Here is an 8,117-nt window from a genome sequence, read left to right as displayed (position 1 = left end):
AAATACTGTTAGTTTTTTTTTTTTTTTAAAAAAAGGCAATATTGATTTTACAGTAAGACATAGACTACCTAATAAAGCAATCTAGAAAAAGAGGTATAATTGAACTTTTATCTTACGGACTGCAAAGTGGAGGTAAACACGTTACACAATTACTTTGTAAATAGAAATAAAGTGTAGGCCTATGTTAATATGACAGAGAATCCAAAGAACTAAATAATGACCTAGTGTTTTTTAAGATTAGATTAAAAAGTGAGAATCTAAGTAATTTCCATTTACAAAATTAATGTATTGTGAGATTTATAAAAAGATTTCAATACGAAGTTATTATTAAATGAATAAAGGAAATTTAACAGTTAATTTCACAAGGATGATCAAGCTGCAGCTTAAATAAATATTTCAAAATTTAATTAAAATGAAAAAAATGTCCTACCTATTATAGATTCTTGTTTTTGAAATTTATATTGATGTGTAAGATACAATGTAACTAAAGCAATAAAATGATACCATGATACCAATTAGGAAGGTTATAATAATTCAAGGAGCTACTCCTATTCTACCCCAATTTTTCATTCTTAGTTTATCTTCAAAATCATTAAGACCAGGATACCAACCATATGTAGCGAAAGTACCCTCGAAGTATTAGCGTACTACCATATATCTTTACTACTTACTAGAAGTCATGATAAGCATCAATGTTAGAAAAGCATGAATCTTTAAAAGAGCTCGAAAATTAAAAATCCTTCTTTCTTGCGGTGTTTCCATCTCATACAGATCTTCATATGTGAATTTATTATAATTCACAGCACTCCAAAATTTGATTTGACGAAGAACATGTAAATTACCCCGAAAAACATGAAATAAATTCATGATGCACACAATAACGACCGTATAAAACCAACCAATCGTATGAATAATCACATGAAGTAGATCTTAAAAATCACAGGCAACATGAAAAATTGCAACAGAAGTAAGGGAAAAAGAATAAACCTAAACGTGGAACGAGCTTTGAAGAACCATTCGAGCCTGAGTCTCCGTATGCGTTGCATTTACAGTGAAAGAAGCTGAGAGTTCTCTAAAGTTCAGGGTTTCGGCAGGGGGTTGTGTATATGCTCCATATAACATAGTCCGTTCGATATTCATCACACACCTGCAATAATACACAAAAAATGAACCATCAAAAACTCTAGAATCTAGGGTTTCATGCTTCGTGCTCTTGATTTTCTTATCAGATCTAGGGTTTCATGCTTCGATTTCTTCGATTGGTCAATGTTTTCTCTCTCTTCGATTGGTCAATTAGATTAAACCCTAGAATTAATTCGAGTAGTTCAGAAAATAAAACCCGAAGGAGTTGTTGATTGAAGAAACAGCAAGGTCGACGCTGAGGAGCGGAGCAGCGAGGTTGATTGATTCAACCAATTGAACTGCGGCGGAGGGATGGACGACGTAGGGATGGACGAGGGGGGAAGTGCAGTGCGAGGTTTCATTTGAGAGAGGATTCAATTGAGAGAGCGAGGGAAAACAATAGAGGAAAGGACTGATGAGGATTGAGGAGGGTCGAATGTTATTTTAGTATGTACAGTGTAAGTTTCATGAATTGAGAGAGGGTTCAAATGCTCAGGTTGTCAACCAGAGCATTTGACATCAAATGCTCAGGTTGATTAATCAACCCGAGCATTTGTGAATTTTTATATTAAAATTTTCACAAATGCTCGGGTTAATTAGTCAACCGGAGCATTTGAAAAGTAGCAAAAGTAGTTTTTTCCCACTAGTATAAATAAAATCTTCTCCATTTTCTCAAGTTATAAGAAAAAATATAGTCATGTGGTACCTTGTTTGATTCGTCTCAATCAGTACTGTATTAATATTCAATCATTATAATTTTTACTATTATATAATGAAAGATATTTGAGTTTGAAGAGTTGCATTGGGAGAAGCACACGGGGAAGTGAGAATGATAAAAAACAGAGGGAGTATTTTTAAAAAAATTAAGAGTGAAAGGTAGGACACACTATTATTAGCATCAGATTAATGAGTATTACCTTGTACATTTGTATCACAAATAGTGATAGCTTGATGGTGAAATGAGTATCATAAGTTATTAAATGCAAGGGAGTACCAAGTTCGCTTCTTAATGTAAACATTTTTGTAGTAGCTCAGCTTAACTGTTTGTCAAGTCACCACTAATGTCGCTTGATGCTAATTGATGAGAGAAGGTGACAAGTGACGTGCTACAATTCTCGTACACACGTTTCGATAACATATATACTGACATTGATATAGATACCTTTACATACACTTACGAGACACAAATGTTTTAGATTAATTCTCAATTAATCTTAGAGATGAATAAATCCCTCACACATTATCTTTTGATAATTCTGAAGTGTTAAGAAAATTGCTTTGTTCAACTTGAAAATGCTGCAATTGGATTATTCTAATAAAAAATTGTCCAGTCACGAACAAGAAGAGGAGAATACATGGTTGTGCAACTACCTCACTTTCTCCTTTGGACTTTCCCAATCACATGATCCGAGCTGCATGTTCTTCTTCTTCATTCTCTCCTCTTCTTCTCAATTTAGGGACGTTGCCAAAGCCATATTTTGGGATCATTAGGTGGGTATCATTTTCAGCCCCTATTTGGTTAATTAAAATTTAATGGTTGACTATTCATGAGAATCGTGGAGTATGTGTTTCTAATGTATTCCCAAATGTTTTAAGCTCCAACTTCACAGCTTGTTGCCTCATTTTAGTCACAGTTTGACTTTTTAAAAAAATTCGGGTACCCTATGACCCGACCCGAGAAGACGAGTATCCGATTTAAGGGTACCTAATTTTCTCGGGTCGGGTCATGGGCTGTCTTTTCAAGCACCTGTAATTTTGGGCACCCGCATATCCTGGTACCCGAAAAGCCGGGTGTCAGGTTATGAACACCCCTAAAAACGGTAGCAACAACTGTAGAAAGTTGAGCTTTAAGCTCAGGGAGGGAGTGAACCAACAACTTATTCTTAGCCAACTTTTTCTTAAGCTGACCTTAGAACTATAAGTTTTGGACATACCCTCAATCAACTTAGATACATCTTATGCCAAGTTTTCTCCTGGTTTTCCAATCTTTTAATCACAATACCAAACAGAACTGGTTGCCCCCTATCTTTCTCTTCTCATATTTCTTACTCTCAGCTGGTACCACAATCTCCTTTAACCTCGACCTATTTAAAGACACATCCAACCCTTTTTACCCCAAAACCTTCTTTGTGAAGACCTTAACAGACATTGTTTCTCCATTAAGAGGCGTCTTCTGATTCCGGAGCAGGAGGGTGATTGTCATATGTTAGAGCATGATGGGAAGAGGAGAAATTGTTCATGATATGATCAATAATGATGAGCGTAGAGAGATTGATCTTAATCTTTTTATTCATTACATAAATCAAGACCATCTCCATAATGCAAACTATTCCCTTTCCACGATCATAAGAATCAAAACTTTATTGCATATGAAGTGTAAGACTAGCATAACATGCTCACATAAATTGATAGATTATTAACGAGGTTTCTCGGTGAGGAAACAATAAACAAGAACTTGTAAATGTCATGAGTTGTTACCCCAATAGTAATGGGCCAACCATCCCCATCATACTTGTCAAACCCATCCATGGACACATTAAGTAGAGAAGCTACATACGACATAAAACATTGATATTTCACTTTTAAAAACATATGAACTAAAACTCATACGGAGTAAATTTACATAAAACTCCCTAACAACATCAACAAACGCATTCTTAACATTTTTAAACAAGGGCATCCAACCTTGAAATTCTAACAATTGTCTAACCTCAGACAAAGTGGGCAAATCAAAGAAATCATCTTCAATGGAACGACCAGACAATGCACTTTTTTCAACTAAAGAAGTAGATTCAATCGAATCTGTTGAGGCACGATGAAGTCTAGCTGGTACCCTTTTCTCTTCGCGCCCCTTGTAGAACCAGCAGATTATTTTATAGAGAACTCCTCTATTTCCTTCTTCATAGCAGATCTGGTAACCATTCTCCCCTTTGAACGAAGTACAGGCAGTGGGAGATCCATCTTTATGACCAGTGACAACAAGATCTTCATCCTCCTTCTGTTCCTTCTCAAAAGGAACCCCCATTGACAAATCTTCCAACACTTTTTCAACAAAACCAACAGATAAGTCTTTCAGATGTTCCCCCTCATGTGTAGCACCACCCAGATCAGCTTAAATTAGGTTATGAGAAATAATGGATGCGGTTGGATTTTCCGTGGAGGAGGTATTTGGAGGTTTTGCAGTTGAAAAAAAGGGAGTAGGTTCTTGGATAAGAGATTTAGTGGCAGATTAAGTGATGGAAGTGAGTAGTTGTGGTGGTGGAGGCTGATTTTGTGGTGGAGGAGGTTGTAACTAAGGAGTAGTGGCGGTTTGAGTTTGGGCAGTAGAGGTGGGATTTTCGAAAATAATGGTGGAGAAGAGTCGTTTTTTTAACTTGAACTCTAGTAGACGGTTTCGTCGAAGAGAGAGGTAACTTAGAAGGACTTTTAGATTTTGCTCCTTTCTTTCTAGCACTAACACTAGATTTCTTCCCCATAATTGAACTTCCTTTCAACTTTGAAGAAATCGCCTTAGAAAGAGATAGATAGATAGAGTTAGAGAGAGAGAGAGAGTTCTCGAGTGACTTGAAATGATTACGCAGAAGAGGGAAATATATATATGAGAAAGAATAAAATAATGGAAGTGAATCAGTTGAGATTTTAGAGGAGAAATTCAAAATTTTGGAAGTAATCATATTCCTATAATTACCTCGATTGCCAAAAATAAAGCATATACAGGATGTGTACATTAGGCGTGCCTTTTTTAGGAAAGATAACTGTAACTGTAATATCCCCAAGTTTTGATATTATTTAATTAATAACTAATCTTAATTATTCAACTAAAAGTGAACCAATTTTAGTAAATAAAAATCACTAAGTTAAGTTCTAAGTTTTTGTTTTGTTTTGGGAATAATGAAGTTCATAAATTAAATTACTAAATCTTATAATCAATCTTGTAAATGGTGTAAGACTTAAGGTTAATAACAAATTCTGATGGACCCAATGCCCAATTGTTTGAGCCCAAACAAACCAAAATAAAACTTGTTAGCCAACACTATTCTCCCCAAAATCAGAAAATAAGACACAAATTAAAAGAAAAGAAATTAACTTCATCTCCTTCCTCCTCCATACGTGTAAGGACAAGAATGGAGATTGCTCAACAAAGTCAAAAACCACCTCAGTATACTTAATCATCTAGAAATCCATTGAAATTTCACTCTCTCAATCACACTTAAGCCACCGGATTCTCCTCAAAACCCCTAAATTTAGCCACTTGATTTCTTGAATTCCATGGACTCAAATGGTTTGAGGATTTTAAAATTCTGAAAATCATCTACTGAGATGGAGATTTATCTATAAATAGGGAAGAATGGATGAGTTTTTCAATCACAAAATCAACAACACAAATTCAGAAAACAATTGAAATAATCTGAAATTTTCAATCTCCACTTTCCTCTGTTTTCGGCCTCCAATAGACCACCACAACACAACCACTCTACTACCACCTATGAGCACCACTGCTCCGCCATCCAACTATCACCGGAGAACCACCCAGCCGCACCACTAGCACCCACGATTTCCCTTCCTCACTTGCATCTCCCTCGTCTCCTTCGAACCCCCTGCACACCCATTCTTTCTCCTCCCTCGCGAGATGCACATCACCACCACACATCAACCATCCGCCTTCTGTCGCCCTTCGCTGCCGCAAACCGCCGCCCCTCGCCGGTCCTCCTGCCGCGACGTTAAAGCCCCCGTCTCTCTATCCTGCTTGTGTGTGTCTTGTGTGGGTAAGACCAAATTCCCCTTTTTTGTAATGTGGGTTTAACTTTATAGATTACTTTTACCAATTTTCAATGAGTTATACATACTTATACTTTTAAAGTGCCACTTAAAATGCCAAGTAATAACAATAAGACTAGTATATGCTTATGACTAGTTAGGTAAAATTGCTTATCAATTATAGTTCACCTAAGTTTATCAATTGTTATTATAGTAGAATAAAACTTATGTTATCAAGCTTTAAATTATTTAAGTTATACCATGTTTTAACATTTACTTCTAAATTAGTTTAAAAAGTTATAGTCACTTATAATTTTAATAAGTAGCTCATTTATATGAATGCAGCTATTAAATTATAAGCTTATAATAGAGTAATATGACTAAAGGATAAATAGTACTTCTAATTTGATTTCAAATGATGTTTATGAACAAGTATATAAAAGATTCCTATGAACTATTATGTAAGGCAATTTTACTATAATAACAATTGATAAACTTAGGTGAACTATAATTGATAAGCAATTTAGAAAACATTAGTATGAAGTATATACGAGTATTTTATACGTTAGTAATTTAAATAGAAAACATTAGTGTTAGTGCTCTTTAAGATCGAATCTTATTTTATAAGTTATGTAGTCGTAACTTATTTAACGTAAACATCATTTGAAAGCTTGATAACATCATTTTTATTCTAAATTACTAACGTATAAAATACTCGTATTGAAATTAAAAGAACTCGTTCCTCGGAGCTCAACAAGGACAATATCAAGGACATAAGAAGAAGGTTATTATACTGCAACTGAGGTAACATCTACTGCTAGTACCCGCAATTCCCTTTAAATATTTTTATGAAATATGAGAACAATTTGATTAGTAAAAGTTCATCAAAATGATTATTCTTGAGTTGCGGGATGATTACTATGATTTATTTGTAAGTACTTTTTATGAGGTTTATGAAATGGGTGGACTATCATGAGCTATTGTTTATAAAAGATGATATGATATGAAATAATTTTGCTACCTTAGTTATTAAGGTAGAGATGAAATGAATGACTGATGATTATCACCTATGAATATTAAAAGTTACGGAACATGATAAAGTAAAGTGAAAGAAATGGTTTGTTGAGCTGATTGGCGGTTGTGCACAAACCGAGCTGTTTATTAGGGCACTGACCCGTCATTTATTACCAGGGCACTGGCTGTAGGGCAACGCCTGGGGCACATGCCCTTGCACAGTGGTGCATACACATGGCTGGGAGACGTCCTAGAGCCGACTGATTTTGCAGCAACCAGAGTAAACATGTGTAAAAAGGATCTGTGGATGTGATATAAAATATTATTTACTGTTTTCATAAATGTTTGAAATATTCTTTCCCTCTATTTGCAAATAAAAAGAATTAAAATGAATCTACGTTGCTAGAGTAGCTTGTTACTAAGCCTCGGCTCATAACGTTTTGTATTTATGTTTTAGGTACTGCATAGTGGCAAGGATTACCACCTTGTTAAATCATCTAGTAATAGTGCTACTAACTTGTAAGATTAACTTAACTAGAATGTAAGATTGTATACTTTAATATAAGTTATCGTTGTTATATCAAGTAACGTTAACGTTGTCTGCTTTAATATAATATAAGATGTTTAAGTTGTCACTATTATAATGTTTAAATATGTTTTATGATTGTAGCCTTGCACCTTCTTAACCGAAGGTGCGGCAGTAATGCCTCGACTAAATAGGTTATCCGCTGCTAATTAGGTTGTCTTAAATAATGAATTAGTGGTCGGGGCGTTACGGTAACAACATATCTTAACTTGTAGAAGTTAAAGATATTCACTTAATTTTTGGAAGGAATCAACTTCCCAAAAACATATATGTGCGAAATAGCTATTTCATACAAGAAACACCTACATCTAATTTAGACAACTTAAGATTTTAACTTTATTCAAGCAACTGTTCTTTCTAAACTTGGATTACATAAAAAATATCTATATTGAAAACGTGAAGGATTAAGCAAAGATATATGTACGCAATTTCACATCAAAGAGTACGAATCTAACCATTGGGGGAAACAGCTGAAGCCAAAAAGTGCCTAAACCTAATTACTCCTAGCAGGACTCGTACATAAACTTAGTTAACCCTAATAAGACTCTAACTTACAAATAGACTTTCTAGACAAAGGTTTTGTGAAGATATCATCAATTTGATGTATGATCTCAATGTCCTTGGTTTTAGAGTGTTG

At 34.8% G+C, this 8,117-nt stretch overlaps 1 long non-coding RNA gene across 1 annotated transcript; it reads left to right on the top strand.

The window, feature by feature from the left end:
- The first annotated feature begins 5,083 nt into the window (after nt 1-5,083).
- Nucleotides 5,084-7,562, top strand: LOC125493184 (uncharacterized). The gene is made up of 3 exons (XR_007269701.2): nt 5,084-5,888; nt 6,614-6,684; nt 7,072-7,562. It is a non-coding gene; the product is annotated as an uncharacterized LOC125493184 (long non-coding RNA).
- Nucleotides 7,563-8,117: the final 555 nt, after the last annotated feature.

Source organism: Beta vulgaris, chromosome 9 (genome assembly GCF_026745355.1).
Source record: "Beta vulgaris subsp. vulgaris cultivar EL10 chromosome 9, EL10.2, whole genome shotgun sequence".
Taxonomy (NCBI): Eukaryota; Viridiplantae; Streptophyta; class Magnoliopsida; order Caryophyllales; family Amaranthaceae; genus Beta; species Beta vulgaris.
The sequence above is the reverse complement of the archived record's forward strand: the minus strand, read 5'-3'. Positions and strand labels throughout refer to the sequence as shown.